This window comes from Papaver somniferum, chromosome 11, assembly GCF_003573695.1.
Source record: "Papaver somniferum cultivar HN1 chromosome 11, ASM357369v1, whole genome shotgun sequence".
In the NCBI taxonomy this organism is placed as follows: Eukaryota; Viridiplantae; Streptophyta; class Magnoliopsida; order Ranunculales; family Papaveraceae; genus Papaver; species Papaver somniferum.
The window spans coordinates 63,019,730-63,038,259 of record NC_039368.1 but is presented as its reverse complement, the minus strand read 5'-3'; positions in this window follow the sequence as shown (position 1 = coordinate 63,038,259).

Below are 18,530 nucleotides of genomic sequence, written 5' to 3'. Positions count from 1 at the left end.
TGTATGTTGGTGTAAAAACTCTTCGCCATTCTCCACTTCTGCATTAGCTGCCAAGGCAGCTCACCTTTCTGAAAAGCTTGGATGCAACTCATCGAATTTGACCGAATGCAAAGGTTTTTAACATTCCACCTTTTGGATAGCATCGCACAATAAATAACCACACACACTTCCACATAATGATAGGCACATTTCATAGCTAACAGCACGCTTAGAGAGTCACAGGAGAGATTTTCTCTCAACTGCATGCGGAGAAGAATAAAAAGAATGGTCGTTGTTAGTAGAGATTTTTGGGGGATTTGAGGACTATATAAGAGTGGGTTTACGTCATAGAAAGTTTATCAAGTGTTTGGGGTCGAGCAGGGACCAGAGAGAGACCGGAGGAGCGAAGAACAGGAGTTGCAGGAAAAGTTTCCTGCTGCTCGAGGAGGAAGAAGAAGACGAAGAACGGACCCTCCAGGGCCGTCGTTCTTCAAACAGTGCAAGCAGTAGCAGACTTGCGTCGTTATTCAACAGCAGCGCTGAAGTATCGTTCTTCAGCAGCAGTACGTATCGTTCTTCTCTGGACGCTTATAGAGGGTCGTATTTTCACTGTTTTATATTTTTCACTCTTTTAATCATATTTTGAGCATCAAGTATGTATTTTGAGAACATGGTTATTATGAGTAGCTAAACCCCAATACTGGGATGATGGAGGAAGTTGTTTTTCAGCCATGTGGTTATTTAAATAATTCTTAATTCACTTTTTGCACTGATTTTAATTGATTTATGATTTCAATTAATTACTTGTGATTTTGTTTGATGGAACATGCTTAGTCCTAGGGATTCTTGATTTTCCATGCTTATAATATACAAGTAATATTTTATGGAATCTAATTTGGCAAAGATAGAGTTAATATTTGTTTTATTTTGAGCTATAATCGCCTAGGATTATTTTCTGAGCCACTTGAATATGAAACACATTGGAATCCTGAGTCCTGGTTCCTCTTGATTTTGTGACATATTTTCTGTATATATCTTTATTTTTAAATCTTTACAAGTCCGAGCAACGAACTCTTATTTACCGCACGAAAAATACTCCAACAAAATGGCGCCGCCGACGCGGACTTGTATATAGATTTGTTTTTAGGTTTAATTTTTTTTATTTATTATTATTTGTTCCTTTTTACGTTTCTTTTTGTGTCTTTGATTTACAGGTTCGAAGTGGAATACTAAGGACTTGGGAACAAAAAGCTTAAAGCTAAAAGAGAAGAAAAAAAAAGACATAATTTTTTTTAGGATTTAATTTTTATTATTATTTTTTTTGTATATAGCTTTTATTTATTTATTTTTTAGAATTTGTAAATAGGCTTTATTTGTCATAATTTTTCTAATTTTTGGACTTTTTATTTGGACTTTATTCTGGACTTTGGACAATTTATTTTAATTTTAAACCCTACGGAAGGGTTATATAAAAAAAATTTAAATATAAACTGTTTGCAGGGAAGGACGAAGATTACAATATCGTCTCGGCCCATCGGGTTCGTACATGACATAGGAGTCGTGGACCGAGTCGACTTCAACGGTTCATCCCCCGTCTGGTACGGGAGGTAAGTCCATCGAAACACTCGCGAATCTCCTGTAAGCGAGTTACTGTATTTCTTAAGGTGATTCATTGATTGAGGACGAATTTGGACTGTTTTTAAATTCCTAGTAAAGGGCAAGGACTGGCCATACAAGATAAGGGTTCGGATTTCATCACCGTTCTCTTCTTGCCCGCCTTAGGAAAACGAAACCAAACGCGAACCTAAGCCTAAAATTTTGAATAGAACGAGACCTATAGGGTAACGAGCTTAATAGGACAGTCGTTCGAAAAATATTGGTTGCTCTTTAAGCACATTTCAAAGTTCATGATGGTTTCTGTGAGTTGAATACGTGACTGCGCCGCCTTGTGATAGCGGTGAGGCCTTGGGTATCAAAGCTCCACTGAGCTTCCCTCGCCTCAATTCAACTTACTTTGACTCGGATTGATTCCAGAGGGGTTTGCTTAAATTGTAACGAATTCCTTTTCGAAGGATTAGAAGCTGGTCTAGAAACAATCTAAGTGGAGCCATCATGCTTGTTGTTTGCTAGATTTTATAGGTTTGATTTGGTCGAGTCAGCCTTGTTTGTGATTGTGTAGAATTCCCTTGCAATTAAGAATGTCGAACTGGTATGATAGAATCCAATACAATGAGTATCGACCTGAATTTGAATATGGACATCATCATTTTTATGACCATGGTGGTAATAGTAGTTGGGAAAGCCAACCTTTTCAAGGTTATGGTTCATACCATGGTGAGCCCAATTACTATCCACACGCGAATTGGTCTTACGAGCAAGAAAATCAGGAACACTGTAGTACTGGTTACTCGTTTTTGGAAACTAGTCCTGATTATGATATTTTTGAACCTGTTCCATCTCTAGAAGAGACCCAAAAACGGATTGAAAGGACGTATAAACGTTTAGTTGCAATGAATAGTTCAAAGTAAGAGTGTACACGATATTATGAGATGATAAACGAGAGTGGTGAACGTATAAGTGTTATGCTCAGTGAAATTCAGGCACGTCTAGAGGCAGAAAATGAACAGTTGGCTAATGCTGCTCGAAATAATCTAAATTTCCAAAATAGGGTTTCTAATTCTACCCTTGGTATCAATAGTGAATATTTGCCTAATTTAGAGGACGAGGCTAGAATAAAAGACACTACTTATTTAGATAAGTTTCAATCATCTTTGTACTATTATGATGATGTGGATAGTAGTAATGAAGAATCTGAAATATGTAGGCATAGTGATCAGGAATCTATTAATCCAATTGAGTTTTATAATGATTATATTATTTCTAGTTCAAATCCAAATAATTTTTATGATTATTCACCTATTCAAAAGGACGAGGATTTGATTAGGGAAACCACCGTTTTAGACGATGTAGTTTTTCCTTTTGATGACGAAGCCGATAGCGACTTAGAAACAATAGTATTAGATGAAGAAGATATACCCGTAGAGATGAGTAAAGATGCACTACCTGATAATAAATTAGAAGAATCAATTGACCATTTTCAAGAATCTAATGATCCAGAAATTAGGGAGATTGTAACTAGTCTATCTAGAGACACTGAAAACTCTAAGTTTGGGGGTGATTATCACCTTCCTAGTGCCTTACCTTTAACTCTCAGAAAGTCCCTTCACTTAGGACTTGATATCTCTGCCTCGACAATTTTACAAGATTACCTTCATACTCGTTTCCCCGAACCTAATGATGTCCAGGAAGAAGTTCAGTCGTTAGAAACCCATCCTCTGGTTGATGTGGTTTTCCCAGACTATGATCCCCAGATTGACTTTGTTTTCCCACCAAATAGTTTTCTTCCAACTGTGGGAACGTCTATATTCCAAATGTGTCGAATTTTAAGTTGTGAGACTAAACCTAAATGCTTTAGGAAATTAGAATCGACACATTTGCTTAAGAATGACCACTACTCTCATTTTGGTCAATTATGTAAGTCAAACCTGATTGACTTAGAGGATCCTCAATTATTTAGGTTATTATTATGTGCTTCTAAGTTCTTATTTGAGTATTTACAGACTCTAGGACCTAATAATTCGGATCTCAATTTTGAGGAGTTGCAGCCTAAAGAAATATATTTAGACCCTTTTATAGAACCTGAACCACAATTAGATATAGATATCTTAATCAGGAAACTAGGTAAGGGGTTGCTAGTCTTGTTCATTTTCTTGGTTTATTGCAGTTTCCTTTGGTCATCTCTATTTGGTTTTGAAGACCCACAGTTATTTCGACTGTTACTATATGATTCGAGGTGACTAATCTTTCCTAAGTCTGGCTGAAGACATTAAACTTAGCACTTCTTGGGAGGTAACTCAATCTCATGCAACACGTAATATCTTTCCTTATCTCTTTTGCTTAAAATGGTAACAGTTTCTCCTTGTTCATGCTTTTAATTTCATCTTTAGAACATTGAGGACAATGTTAGATTTAAGTTTGGGGGTATGGGAGAAACGTTTTAGTTGCAGTATGAATAAATAAACTCCAGAGCCTAGAAATTTATGCCTATTAAGGATGGCACTAACCAATCTAAGTGGATGGAAGCATTTTGATTGTAGGAGTTGAGGAACCAATCTGATTAGATGGCAACATCTAAAGAGTCTATTCATAAAATCACAGAGCTCAGGTGTTAGAAATAACATGATAGTTTCACCATATCTCGTTGAGTCCTTTTCACTTCTATTTTTATTTTATTTTGTTTTTAAACTATGTTACTCTAAGTGATTAGGTGGGGCTCACGATTCAAGTTGTCACCAATGCTAGGGTGAATTAGAGTGATTGAGATACCAAAAAAAAATAATAATAAAAAAAAGTTAAAAAAAAAAAGATGAAAAAAAAAGATGAAATTTTTTTGAGACCAGACCATTTGACCAAAAGGAATAAATTCAATAAAGTCGACCACTGGTACCCTTGTATATGCTAGCTGTGTTGACCTAGAGTTAGGATTATCAATCACTGGTTCCCTTGTATATGCCAGTTGTGTTGATATTAGTCAGACTAGTATCTCAATCCATTAGGATAGGTTCATTTTGGCGGAGGCCTTCAGACAGATATGGGAAACGTCGTTTACTTAGTAAACATCAAAACCATCTATGTTTTTCTATATCCATCTCGTAATCTTTCCATGTGATTAGTTTGACTCCGAATATGATGTCCATAGTGCAACTATCTGAGTAGAGCTCTGTCACTTTATATGAATTTTAGTATGCTTGAGTGCAAACTCGTGTACATCAATTGGAATTTCGCATCAGGGTACTTCCTCTTGTAGTCAATAAGTATGCCAACCAAGGAGATTCTTTAGTGCCTTCCAAGGTTCGTTGTAGATAGTTAGGATCTGGAGTATTAAGGTTTTGTGGGTATATCTCTTGTAAGCCCTCCCGAGACTATAACTAGGCCACTAGGGCCACATAGGGGTTTAAAGGCTTGTTACATACGCTAAATGCAATAGACGATGCCTGCGACAGTGAGTTAGGATTTTATTTTCTATTTGATTTGCTCGAGGACTAGCAAATAATAAGTTTGGGGGTATTTGATAGGAACATTTTTTTGTCTTATATAATCTCAATTGTATATATTATTAGTGCTCGATTTTATATTTATTATGGCTTTTTATGTCCCTGTACGTATTTTTGGAGAAATAAGCTTTTGCGGCGAAATTGGCTAAAAAAGTGGTTTTTGCGCTCGTGGGAGAAAATTACTATACGGACTCTCACTTTGGATAAGGGGTAACCTAATTACTAAGGGGTGACCCATTTCCAGTCATCTGCTAAAGGGAGACCAGGACTGGATAGGGGAAGGTCACATTTCTTCACGTTTTCAAAAATGCATTTTTGGCGGGAAAGCATGTTACAGAACTGGCAGATTTGGAGATCGGATTCTGACGTGATTCTAGGGATATTCAATCGTTAACTTTGGTTGGATTGGGTGTGATATGACTAAACAGGCCTGTTACAAGCAATTTAACCCAACCAATTGGGCTGGATAAGCCGGAAGAAGAGATCAAAGCTCAAACAGGACACGTAAGTTCTGTTTAGCTTCAAATATTTTGTGAGAGATTTTTGGGAGACTTTCACGCTGGAAATACACACACTTGGTCATGTTAAAGTCCTAAGAAGAGTTTGGTTGATATTTCATAGCTAACAGCACGCGTAGAGAGTCACAGGAGAGATTTTCTCTCAACTGCATGCGGAGAAGAATAAAAAGAATGGTCACTGTTAGTAGAGACTTTTGGGGGATTTGAGGACTATATAAGAGTGGATTTACGTCATAGAAAGTTTATCAAGTGTTTGGGGTCGAGCAGGGACCAGAGAGAGACCGGAGGAGCGAAGAACAGGAGTTGCAGGAAAAGTTTCATGTTGCTGCTCGAGGAGGAAGAAGAAGACGAAGAACGGACCCTCCAGGGTCGTCGTTCTTCAAACAGTGCAAGCAGTAGCAGACTTGCGTCGTTATTCAACAGCAGCGCTGAAGTATCGTTCTTCAGCAGCAGTACGTATCGTTCTTCTCTGGACGCTTATAGAGGGTCGTATTTTCACTGTTTTATATTTTTCACTCTTTTAATCATATTTTGAGCATCAAGTATGTATTTTGAGAACATGATTATTATGAGTAGCTAAACCCAAATACTGGGATGTTGGAGGAAGCTGTTTTTCAGCCATGTGGTTATTTAAATAATTCTTAATTCACTTTTTGCACCGATTTTAATTGATTTATGATTTCAATTAATTACTTGTGATTTTGTTTGATGGAACATGCTTAGTCCTAGGGATTCTTGATGTGCCATGCTTATAATATACAAGTAATATTTTATGGAATCTAATTTGGCAAAGATAGAGTTAATATTTGTTTTATTTTGAGCTATAATCGTCTAGGATTATTTTCTGAGCCACTTGAATATGAAACACATTGGAATCCTGAGTCCTGGTTCCTCTTGATCTTGTGACATATTTTCTGTATATATCTTTATTTTTAAATCTTTACAAGTCCGAGCAACGAACTCTTATTTACCGCACGAAAAATACTCCAACACATAATAATTAGTCTGCCAGCCAAGGCCAACACAACAAAAGTCAAGCACTGCTGAGTTGGAATCACAGAAAGTAACACCAGAACCTGCTCGGCCTGGATTACCAAATCACGCACCATCACAACAGATCATAACTTCACCTGGATTAGGAGGAGACCAACTAACCTCGAGTAGAGTAGAAATTTTGCATGATCTATGCCGCACCTTGAAAAAATTCAAAATGCGCAAATCTTCTAAATTATTATGCATATGGCCCTTCAATCGAATAGAGTTATCACGAATTACCTGATACACTCTCCCTTTAAAACCAAGCCATTGAACCGCAATATCTTCAAAATATGCATTGTTGCGCAGCTTACATAATTCCGCGACAATTGCAAGATTTGCAACCAGCCACAAATCCTTTATCATCCTGCTACGCTCCTTTGCATCCTTATAAGAGGCCACTAGAACTTCATTTAGTTGCAGATTAAAAATTTCAGTCGCCCAAGCCCAAATCTTCTTAGCAACTCTGCAATGCCAAGTAATATGGCTCATGGTCTCACCATTCTTCCTGCACAGACGGCACATAGTAGGCATGCTCCGACCAGTCTTCTTAATAATGTTATCTTCACTTGAACAACATTGCTTCGCCCATATCCTTAAATATTGCACACTCAAAGTAGGGTGCACAACCTGCCTAGTAAAAAAAAACTGCAATAGGCACAATTTCCGTTGGCGCTTTAATAGCAGCCTTTCCAGACTTAACTGAAATAACGCCCTTACTATCCAAATCCCAAATCTTGTAATGTTCACCGCCAGCAATAACAGTGTTTAAATCTAATATGAATCTTAGCTGTCGAATGTATTGGGTCCCTCCAAATCGAACGCCAACCAGCGGTGATATTTTAAACTCCCAAACATTAGCCTTAATTCCCACTTTAAATAATGCTCCGGAAAATAAATCTCAAGAAAGAAAGAACAAAAAAAGCAACCGTAGCAGCTCCTCCGTCTCTGCTTAAGAGGTAGAGACCGAAAGACACCTGCATCTTTCTCAAACGGCTTGATATATTTCTAAGGTAAACTCATCCTCACTATTACTTTGTTTTTTTATTTTTATTTAATGGTGAAACAAGAGAACCAGAAAACAAACGTTTTGGGGATTTTTTTAGGGTTTTTTCTAGTTTGATGAAGAAGAAACGAAACAGAGATGAATATTGATTGATTAGAGTCGACTCCCTTTGAGAAGTTAGAGAGTTTGGGGGTAATCTTCAGAGTTAGGATTTTATCATGTTTGAATGTTTCAATCGCATTATTGAAGTCCATGAAGCTCAGAATTGCTTCTGAATTTGAACTAAACCAACACATTTTTAACTCAGTGATTTTTTAACATATGGCAGTCCACTTGAAAGTTAAATATGGCAGTGGACGGCTATTTTTAAGTGACCTGAGTAGTAGTGTTCAACAGTAGGATTCTGAATAAATTTTTGATCACATCTTCCGTATATACTCTAAATGCAGGGAAGTCATGACGACGTTCAGAAAGTTTAGCTTGGATGATGTGTTTAGACTAACACCCATGTTAATGGAGTCGGGTGAAAGTATTTAGTATAATAATTTATTTTTTATCTCTTTTTATTTTTTCCCTTTTACATGTTTCCTGCAATTGATCTTTTTTTGCTTTTTTGTTGCAGGAATCATTTGAAAACATTTTGGAACAAGCTATTTGTCTTCCCAATTCTGTTCTTATTGCCGAAGAACCTGGAGGACCAATGGAGTTGATATCTTGCTTGGACAAAGATAGTAAGGATGTAGAAATAGACACTAAGGTATGCGTTGATTCTTAAACCTAGAACGCGGGCTTGCTGATCTTCTCCCTCTTTTCCTGGATGAACTTAATATAGAGATGTTGAGATAGCTGCTTCTAGATTTGGAAGGGAAATTATTTGCCGGCTACTTAGCCAGTTCAATAATTAAGTGGTAATAGCACACACATATATCTCCATGGCTCAGAACTTATACCCTTACTGACTTCGTATGTTATTTCAGCGGAGACAGCGAAATGCCATACTTGTCGTTTAAGTATGTAGTCTTTCTTTCTCCATCCTCGAAGGAGGTATGCACATTTTGAATTTTAATAACCCACTCTATGCATATTGATATCGTTAGAAATTCAATTTAGTGCAAATCTCTTCAACTACCAAGCATGCCAGTCATAAGTTCGAAAATCATCTACCTGTACATTATGGTACTTTGAATTGCTACTATAATTCCTGCAGTTGTTTCCTTTAAGATAAGCGAATTTACTAATCTGAACAATTATACATTTTTTAGCTCAAACTCTTTACACAACTGCTTATAAACTCTTTTCCTTTTCAGCCTAAGTTGAACAGTAAAACAACCCTGAAAGTGAATGTAGATCATTCATCATACATAGAGGACGAAGTTGTAGGGTGGATGTTGAGATTATTAGTCCCACATTGTTTGGGCAATCTAAGATCCTGCGGTTTATAATCCTATGGGCCTCTCCACTCATTGCCAATTGGTTTTGAGTTGGATGCCCGTATTCTAACATGGTATCAGAGCAGGCTATTTGCGACGAGTCTTTAGACCGCGCCTTTACTCCGCGTCACCTGATTTATTGTCCACGTGTAAGATCCAACGAGGCTACACGTGAGGGGGCGTGCTGAGGTTATTAATCCCATATTGTTTGGGCAATCTAAGATCATGCGGTTTATAATCCTATGGACCTCTCCACTCATTGCCAATTGGTTTTGAGTTGGATGCCCGTATTCTAACAGTGGATGATAATTCCCGAAAGCTTCAGTCAGTACAGTAGTATTCCTAAGTGTTTCATGTTTGGAGAAAAATTAGACTCCAAGTTGTTGGAATTAAAAGAACATTACGAGGATGATTTCCTTGGAGAACAAGACATAATTGTTAGTTAATTGAAGACTAATTAATTATTTCTTAAAGTTAGTCGTGATATTTTAGGAAAGGGGTTTCCTAAACCGGTTATAATTCTTGGTGGCCAAGTTTATAACCTATATAAATAAGTAATTAGGCCTTGTAGAATTGTATTGTGTAGAAAACGATTAAGATATCGGTGAGAGATTTCTTGTATAGCTTTTAGGGCTAAAGCTAGGGTTTTGTTGTGAGAGCATATTGGTGAGTAACAAGAGACAAGGTTATCGTCTCGGGTAATTGTTGCGGTGTAACCAAGAGTTTGCTGGGATTCACACGACGTTGTAATCGTTTTTCTTCATAGTGGATTTGAGTTGGTACGGCTCAAAATGGACGTAGACAATATATATAAGTTGTATGTATTGGTCGAACCACTATAAATCTTGTGTCTTGTGAGTTGATTTATGTTTCTCGTATTATTATAGTTGCTTGTGCTTGGTTTACTTATTATTCATCATAATATCTCAAGATCCGTTATTCCGCGGTTGCCAGTGATTCCTAAGAAAATCCTGACAACTGGTATCAGAGCTCGGGTTAGAGCTTTAGGGTTTATCGTAGTACGATTGGAGTGGGAGTTATGGGTGATAATAACGAAAGTACGGTATCTAGGGTTAAAGTTTTTAATGGGAAGAACTTTGCGTTTTGGAAGTCTCAGATGGAAGACTGCCTATATGAGAAAGACCTTGTTGATCCATTTGGTGGAGTTGCGAAAAAGGGAGCACGCAAAGATGATGAATGGACAACTCTTGATCGCAAGTGTGTAGCCGTCATCCGTAGGTGTCTAACGGAGGAAGTCTACAATAACGTACAAGAGGAAACTAGTACGAAGGATCTTATGGATAAACTTGAAAAGTTGTATCAAAAGTCATCAACCTCGGGGAAGATTATGTTGTGTGAACAATTATTTAATCTGAAGATGCAAGAAGGTGAAGCGATTTCAGCACATCTTGGGAAGTTTAAATCAATTATTTCTCAGCTTTCAAAAGTTACTATTACTTTTGATGATGAAGTTCAAGTTTTAAGGTTGTTGTCGTCATTACGAAAGGGTTGGGAGACTGCAAGGACAACCATTAGCAATTCCGCGGGGAGCGAGAAGTTGAAGCTTGATGATGTGCAACAAAGTTTAATTGCTGAAGAGGAGAGAAGAATAAAACAAGGTTAAGGTTCTAGTACTTCAAGCTCGGCCTTAAGTATGCAAGAAGAAGAAGATAGAGGCAGGAGTTCAAATAGGAACAACAACAACAAATCCAGATGGAAGTCTAGAGGAAAGTCTAGGGGGAGATCTCAATCCCGGACTAGAGGTGTTGTTGAGTGTTGGGCGTGTAAGAAAGTAGGACATTACAAACGCGATTGTCCGGAAAACAAAGGTGCTAATAATGGTGGAAACAAAGGTAATCAAGAAGAGGTCAACGTAGTTGCAGCTGCGGAACCGGTGAAGGTCCTTGTTGATAAAAAGAAGGTCATTACGGAAGGTTTTCTACTACTCTCTGAGGACGAGCAAGATGAGTCTTGGATTATAGACTCGGGATCTTCTTTCCATGCAACAGGTGAAAAGAGTATTATGATCTCTTATAAAGAAGGATACTTTGGCCAAGTATTCTTAGGTGACGGTGAAGCATGCGACATCATTGGTTTGGGTGATGTGATCTTGAAATTCAACGGTTCGACATGGAAATTGAAGGATGTACGACACGTTCCAAATTTGAAGAAGAACTTGGTGTCTGTGGGCCAAGTTTGTGATGATGACTGTGAAGTTGTGCTTACGAAACACAATTGAAAAGTGAAGAAATGAGTTATGGTATTAGCTCGTGGATTTAGAGTCGGTACTCTATACCGGACTTCATATGGAACTACTTTAGCAATGGCTAGTAGTGGTGAAGAGATTAACTTATGGCATAGAAGATTGGGGCACATGAGTGAGAAGAACACGAAGATTCTATGTTCGGCAGGATATCTACCTAAGGTGAAGTCTGTTGATATGAGTTTTTGTGAAGACTGTGTTCTTGGAAAGAAAAAACGGGTTAGTTTCAGCAGAGGCTGCAGAGCCTTGAGAAGTGTGAAACTTGATTTGGTTCACACGGATGTATGGGGACCAATTGATGTTGCATCTCACATCGGGTTCCAATATTATGTCACCTTTATTGATGATCACTCAAGGAAGGTGTGGCTTTACTTCATGAAGAATAAGTTCGAGGTGTATGAAGCGTTTAAGAAGTGGAAAGCTTTGGTTGAAACAGAAACTGGTCTGAAGTTGAAGTATCTAAGGTCAGACAACGGTGGTGAGTATGACAAAACAGAATTCTTACAGTTATGTGCTACAAATGGAATTCGTTTGGAGAGGACAGTTCCAAGGACGCCACAGGAGAATGGAGTAGCATAATGTATGAATTGGACGTTGAATGCACGTGCTAGGTGCATGAGGTAGCAGTCTGGTTTGCCCGAGACCTTCTGGGCACATGCAACAGAGACGGCTGCTTATCTAATCAATAGGACACCTAGTAGTCCATTAGATATGAAGATACCAGAGGAGGTTTGGACCGGCAAAAAGGTAAATCTTTCATATTTGAAAGTTTTTGGTTGTGTTGGTTATGTTCATCTTAGTCCCGGTGAGAGGTCTAAGATATGTGCTCAAGCAAAGAAGTGTATATTTCTTGGTTACGAAAATGACGCTTTTGGGTATAAACTTTGGGAGTACAAGGGTCACAAAGTTATTAGAAGTAGAGACGTCACTTTTAATGAGAATGAGTTGTACAAGGACAGGAATAAAACACAAGTTGAAGATGTCGGATCAAGCAACGTCGATAAGGAGTTGTATATCGATATTGATGATGTTTCTGGAAAAAGTGTGATACAAGAAGGGCACGGTGTTGCTGATGGCAGAGAAGTACAAGGTGAAGAGACTTCTGCTGCAGTGGGAGTTACTCCTATAGTTCCACAAGAAGTACGAAGATCATCAAGAACTCCAAAACCAAATCCAAGGTATGCTCTGAATTATCTATTACTTAAGGATGGAGGTGAACCTGAAGATATTAAAGAAACACTAGCGGTTGATGATTCAGGCAAGTGGAAACTTGCTATGGAATATGAGATTAATTCACTTGAGGAGAATGACACTTGGGTGTTAGTAAAATTACCAAGAGGTAAGAAGGCGTTGCATAACAAGTGGGTTTATCGAATGAAGTCTGAAGCAAATGGAGATATTCGCTACAAGGCGAGGTTGGTTGTGAAAGGTTTCCAGCAAAAACCTGGTGTTGATTATAACGAGATATTTTCTCCAATTGTGAAGATGACTACTATTCGAGTAGTGTTAAGTCTAGTGGCTTCTAAAGATCTCTACCTTGAACAGTTGGATGTAAAGACAGTTTTTCTTCATGGTTACCTAGATGAAGAAATTTATATGAAGCATCCAGAAGGATTCATAGTAAAAGGCAAGGAAGAGATGGTGTGCAAGCTACAGAAGAGTTTGTATGGTTTAAAACAAGCCCCGAGACAGTGGTACAAGAAGTTTGATAACTTCATGCATAGAGGTGGTTACTCACGGTGTAATGCAAATCATTGTTGTTACTTCAAAAGGTGTGGTTCTGACTACATCATATTATTATTGTATGTGGATGATATGTTGGTTGCCGGAACATCCCTACAAGAAGTTGAGAATTTGAAGAAACAATTAGCAAGTGAGTTTGCTATGAAAGACCTTGGTGAAGCAAAGTAGATTCTTGGTATGGGGATCATAAGAGACAGGGCTAAGGGTGTACTTATGCTTAGTCAGGCTGAATATATTGAACGAGTGTTGAAAAGGTTCAATATGGAGAATGCTAAACCAGTTAGTTCTCCACTTGGAAGTCAAATTCGTCTTTCAAGTATGCAGTGTGCGAAGACAGATGAAGAAAAGGAGTACATGGCTAACGTACCATATTCTTCGGCTATTGGGAGTCTAATGTATGCTATGGTGTGCACGAGACCGATATTGCACATGCAGTGGGAGTAGTGAGTAGATATGCAAGCAACCCAGGAAAACAACATTGGGAAGCTGTGAAGTGGATTCTCAGGTATTTAAGAGGTAACACAAACGTACCATTGTGTTATGGAAGAGGTGGTTCTATCTTGAGGGGTTATGTGGATGCAGACTTCGCAAGTGATGTAGATAAAAGGCGAAGTACGACCGGTTATGTTTATACTATGGGGTCAGCTGCAGTGAGTTGGAACTCACGGTTACAGAAGTTGGTAACATTGTCTACTATGGAAGCGGAGTACGTAGCAGTCACAGAAGCGAGCAAGGAGATGATTTGGTTACGAGGTTTGTTAGCTGAGTTGGGCAAGGAACAAGAAGATAGTGTTCTGTTTAGCGACAGTCAAACTGTTATACATTTAGCCAAGAACTCAGCCTATCATGCTAGGACAAAGCATATAGATATTCGTTATCATTTCATTCAGGATCTCTTAGAAGGAGAGTTGAAGCTCGAGAAGATTCTTGGTTCGAAGAATCCGGCGGATATGTTTACCAATGGAGTTACATCAGACAATCTAAAGCTCTGCAAGGCTTTAGTTGGTCTCTCAAAATGAGGATCTGAGAGGGGAGCCGCACTGACATGAAGATGTTTTAGCACCGCCAATCCAAAGTTGAAGAAAAGAAGAATCGAAGACAATAAATGAGTCTTCAAAGTGGGAGATTGTTAGTTAATTGAAGACTAATTAATTATTTCCTAAAGTTAGCCGTGATATTTTAGGAAAGGGGTTTCCTAAACCGGTTATAATTCTTGGTGGCCAAGTTTGTAACCTATATAAATAGGTAACTAGGCCTTGTAGAATTGTATTGTGTAGAAAACGATTAAAAGATCGGTGAGAGATTTCTTGTATAGCTTTTAGGGCTAAAGCTAGGGTTTCGTTGTGAGAGCATATTGGTGAGGAACAAGATACAAGGTTATCGTCTCGGGTAATTGTTGCGGTGTAACCAAGAGTTTGTTGTGATTCACACGACGTTGTAATCGTTTTTCTTCATAGTGGATTTGAGTTGGTGCGGCTCAAAATGGACGTAGACAATATATACAAGTTGTATGTATTGGTCGAACCACTATAAATCTTGTGTCTTGTGAGTTGATTTATCTTTCTCGTATTATTATAATTGATTGTGCTTGGTTTACTTATTATTCATCATAATATCTTAAAATCCGTTATTCTGCGGTTGTCAGTGATTCCTAAAAAAATTCTGACAATAATTAGAGTATATGTTCGCCAGTTACTGAAGAACCATATATTGTTTGTTGATGGGGCCTATAGGTCCGACGCCTGTTTTGATGGACACAGAGGTGGGCTTGGTGGCGTTTACAGGCTTCCCGGGGGATATTGGAAAAGTAGTTTTTGGGGTATCGAATTATCAACAGAAGGATTGTTTCTTCTACGCGTTAGAAGCGGTCTTAACAGGCCTTGGTATGGTGGTTGATTGTAAACCGGTTCCAGAATAGTTAACCGTTTTTTGTGATAATGAGGATGTTGTAAAGCAGATGCAAAGAATGTTAACAAAGAAGAACTGGAATGATATACGTAAGCGACAGTCTCTTCTAGAGAAAGCAGAGAAAGAGAAGAAAGATGATGAAGCTTATGAACCCGTAAAATATAAAGAGAGCCCAAGTGAACGAGCCCCCCGTGTGGACCCCCGAAACTATTGAGTTTGAACACATTTACAGGGAGGGGAACTCCCCTGCCAACTATTTGTCTCATCTGGCGGTTGTTGGAGTTGCTATTCTGGGACGATCTAAGTGCAGAACTGGATACTTACCTTCGGTATCTCCTGAAACGCGACCTCCTTGGGTACTATTTGAGATTCGGCAAATCCTTCGAATTTATTCAGAGGAGAATAGAGGCAATGAAGAAAGCAACAGCTCCTCGTCCCTGATTATAGCAATTTCGTCAAGCTGTGGAATACGAACTGGTAGCAATACAGTGGTAATGTCTTGATATATCAATATTGGAGCCGTATGAGCAAATTTCTTTTTCTTTTTGACTCTGACATACTGGTGGTTATACGGTTTTGCTCGAGAAACCATAAATATCACTACACTAACCAAAAATACAGTGAATATTTTAGTAGACCCGTAATGAGATCATAACTTTCTTTTTATGTTGTCAGTTTATCTATGAATAGCTAATGACAGATGAGAATACATGATTAGAAATTTTCACACAACTATTTAGTTTTTGATCCATACTTTGTTATTTATTTTCGTCTGTTCACATATGGGTGCAGGGAATTATCTATGATAAGATCCTTGTATCTATAATAATGTGCAGGCACTGTACCTGAAGGCAAGGGGTTGGCATTCCCTATGTTTGGTTGGTGGTGGTGCCATCATGCAAACTAAAAAATGACCATGAGTCCATGAATAATATTTTTTGGAAGATCATTCTTGGTTACTAATAGGTGGCATCATCTCCACCATAGAGTTTTGTGAGGGATGTGAAGCATTTTCGGCTTTTGTTGGCCTGAGAAGATTCTTGTTGAAGACAGCACTAGATAGTAAAGAGTCATTTTACTACGACCACAGTCGCTGAGCCACAAACAAATGAGCTGTTCGATACAAACAGGATAGCCGATGACTGGTTCACAGTAATGTAGTCAATCTCGCCCGTACCGGCCGATATATCGGCGACATTACCGGTATCGGTGGTAGAGCGAAACGGATACACGATATTTTGCCGATAATATCGGCCGGTATGGGCGAAAACGATACAACGATTTGCCCGATATTGGATGTCTCCAGAATCTGGTGTGAACATCGGGGTACTTTCGGTCGGAATTTTAGGTGAAGGAAGAGACCTAAGTCGCATTCTCATCGATCGAAGCTTTTACTCCTTTCGATTTGAAGCAATTGAATTCATAAAGAAAACAGGAAAAAGATTAAACAACAGTTTCAAAAATTGAGAGATATAAGGAAACAATTTTAGGTATAAAAGAGACTGACTGATTGATTAGATTTCTATATGCGAGAGACAAATTTTAAATATAGGCTTGATTTTCTAATATCATAGAAGAACATAAGGTCGATCACTAAATTTTTCTAATTTTCAGAAAATAAAAGACATTGACTATGGTGATCTCCATTTGCTGTTGAGAGATGGGAACTGGGAAGCCGGTAAAGAGAAAGGAGGCAGGGAAGTTCACCACTTGTTAATCATGCATACTGGGGTCCTCGCCACGTGGTATGGTAGGTGTTCGTAAGACACCTTCAGGCTTAAGGCTTATAGCCTTTATTACAATGTTGAAAGGTGGGCGACAATGTTCAACAAAATTAGTTTCATGAAGTGTGCAAAAAAAGTTATTTCACATCTTAGGCATTAACTATTTATTTTTTCTGAAATTTGGGGATCATGCTGAATTTTGGTCGGTTTTAGCTTTATGTTTGTTTAGCTTAATATTTGGAACTGAAATACGTCGTTGATATTTGAGGAGGAACCGATACTGTACCATATTTGAAACGGAGATCTCCCCGATAATGTACCGATATTTGGAACCGAGATTTCCCCGGTACAATGTTGTATCAGTGTATCGGTTCCTGGCCGAGATAAATCGGTATCCGATATTACTTCACACCGAGTACGAATAGGCTCTCTAGAAAGTTTCCTCCTTGAAAAGATTATTGTTGCTAAAAGGAATATAAAAAGCTGTAAAAGAACATCTCTAAAAAGAACATCTAGTGTACACAAGTTCCACGGAAAGTTAAGGCAGAAAAGAACATGTCTAAAAAAAACTCACACCACCTACGATTTTGGAGATAATTTTCAAAAATATTCTTTCCATTTATAGTTGTACAAGTAAAATTTTGTCTTTGAGTTTGGATTAGAGACTGTCATCCAAACTCACGCCATATTCTTAAAAATATTTATGTGATTTGATTTGTAAAAGAAGAGAACTAAGTGTATATCCAAACTCGTTTGAACCCGACTAGTAGAGCCAAAACCCCACCAGATGGAGGAGGAATTTGAGTATAGAGCTCATAAACGAGATACTGAAGTTCGCAGACTAGACAAGGTCAGAAATTTCGTCTCCCGCTGCAATCCTCTTGGGTTTAATCACAAGATGGTCACAAGATTAAAGTTCTTAACCAAAAGTTAGATCAAGTTTCGGAAGATAAAGAAAGATTCAGTTTCAATAAATCTGAGAGTACTCCCAGAAGAAACAGAGAAACTCGCTCGCTTGTAGATGTTTCAATGTTTGTTGGAAGAGAAAAAGAGAAGTCGGAGAAAATCGATTTGTAGTTGGATAACTCTAGAAATCAGCAAATCTATCGCGTTATTCTCATTGTTGCCATGGGAGGAGTTGAAAAACTTCCCTTGCTGGAACTATCTATGGAGATGATGCTGTAAAACAACATTCCGAAAAAAGACAGGGTATGTGTATCCGACGACTCAAGCCGGAAGCAGGTCTTAATCAGCTTTTAGATTCTGGAAAAAAAAAGAGTAATATACGAGCTTGGATGTCATGGTAAATTATCTTAAAGAGAAACTCTAGAGTAATAGATACTTAATAGTGCTCGATGATATGTGGAGCGACGATCAGAATGAGTGGGACGACATGTTAAACGGCTTGTTGCTCCTTGGCACCCGAGGCAGTAAAGTGATCATAACATCGCGATGTATTAGGAGAATATATCTTTCTATAGTTAGGATTTGATATCTATGTAAACAGAGTTATTCTAGGAAAAAGATTCCTAGAGAGTCAAGGCAATGCCGACTATTGTAACATATAAATAGTTTGAGATTAATGAGAAAAGGGATACGATCCTATTGAAAATTTAACATGGCCTCAGAGCCTGGTTTCAACCTAAATTTTTAAAACTTCTTTTCAGCCGAAAAAAACAGAAACCCTAAAACTATTTTTATGAGAGATGACAAAAGATGATTATCCACAATCATCAAACATGACAAAGAAAGATCAAGTTTATCACCTAGGATCAAGTGATGGTCCAGGTATTATTATTACCCCGATCAT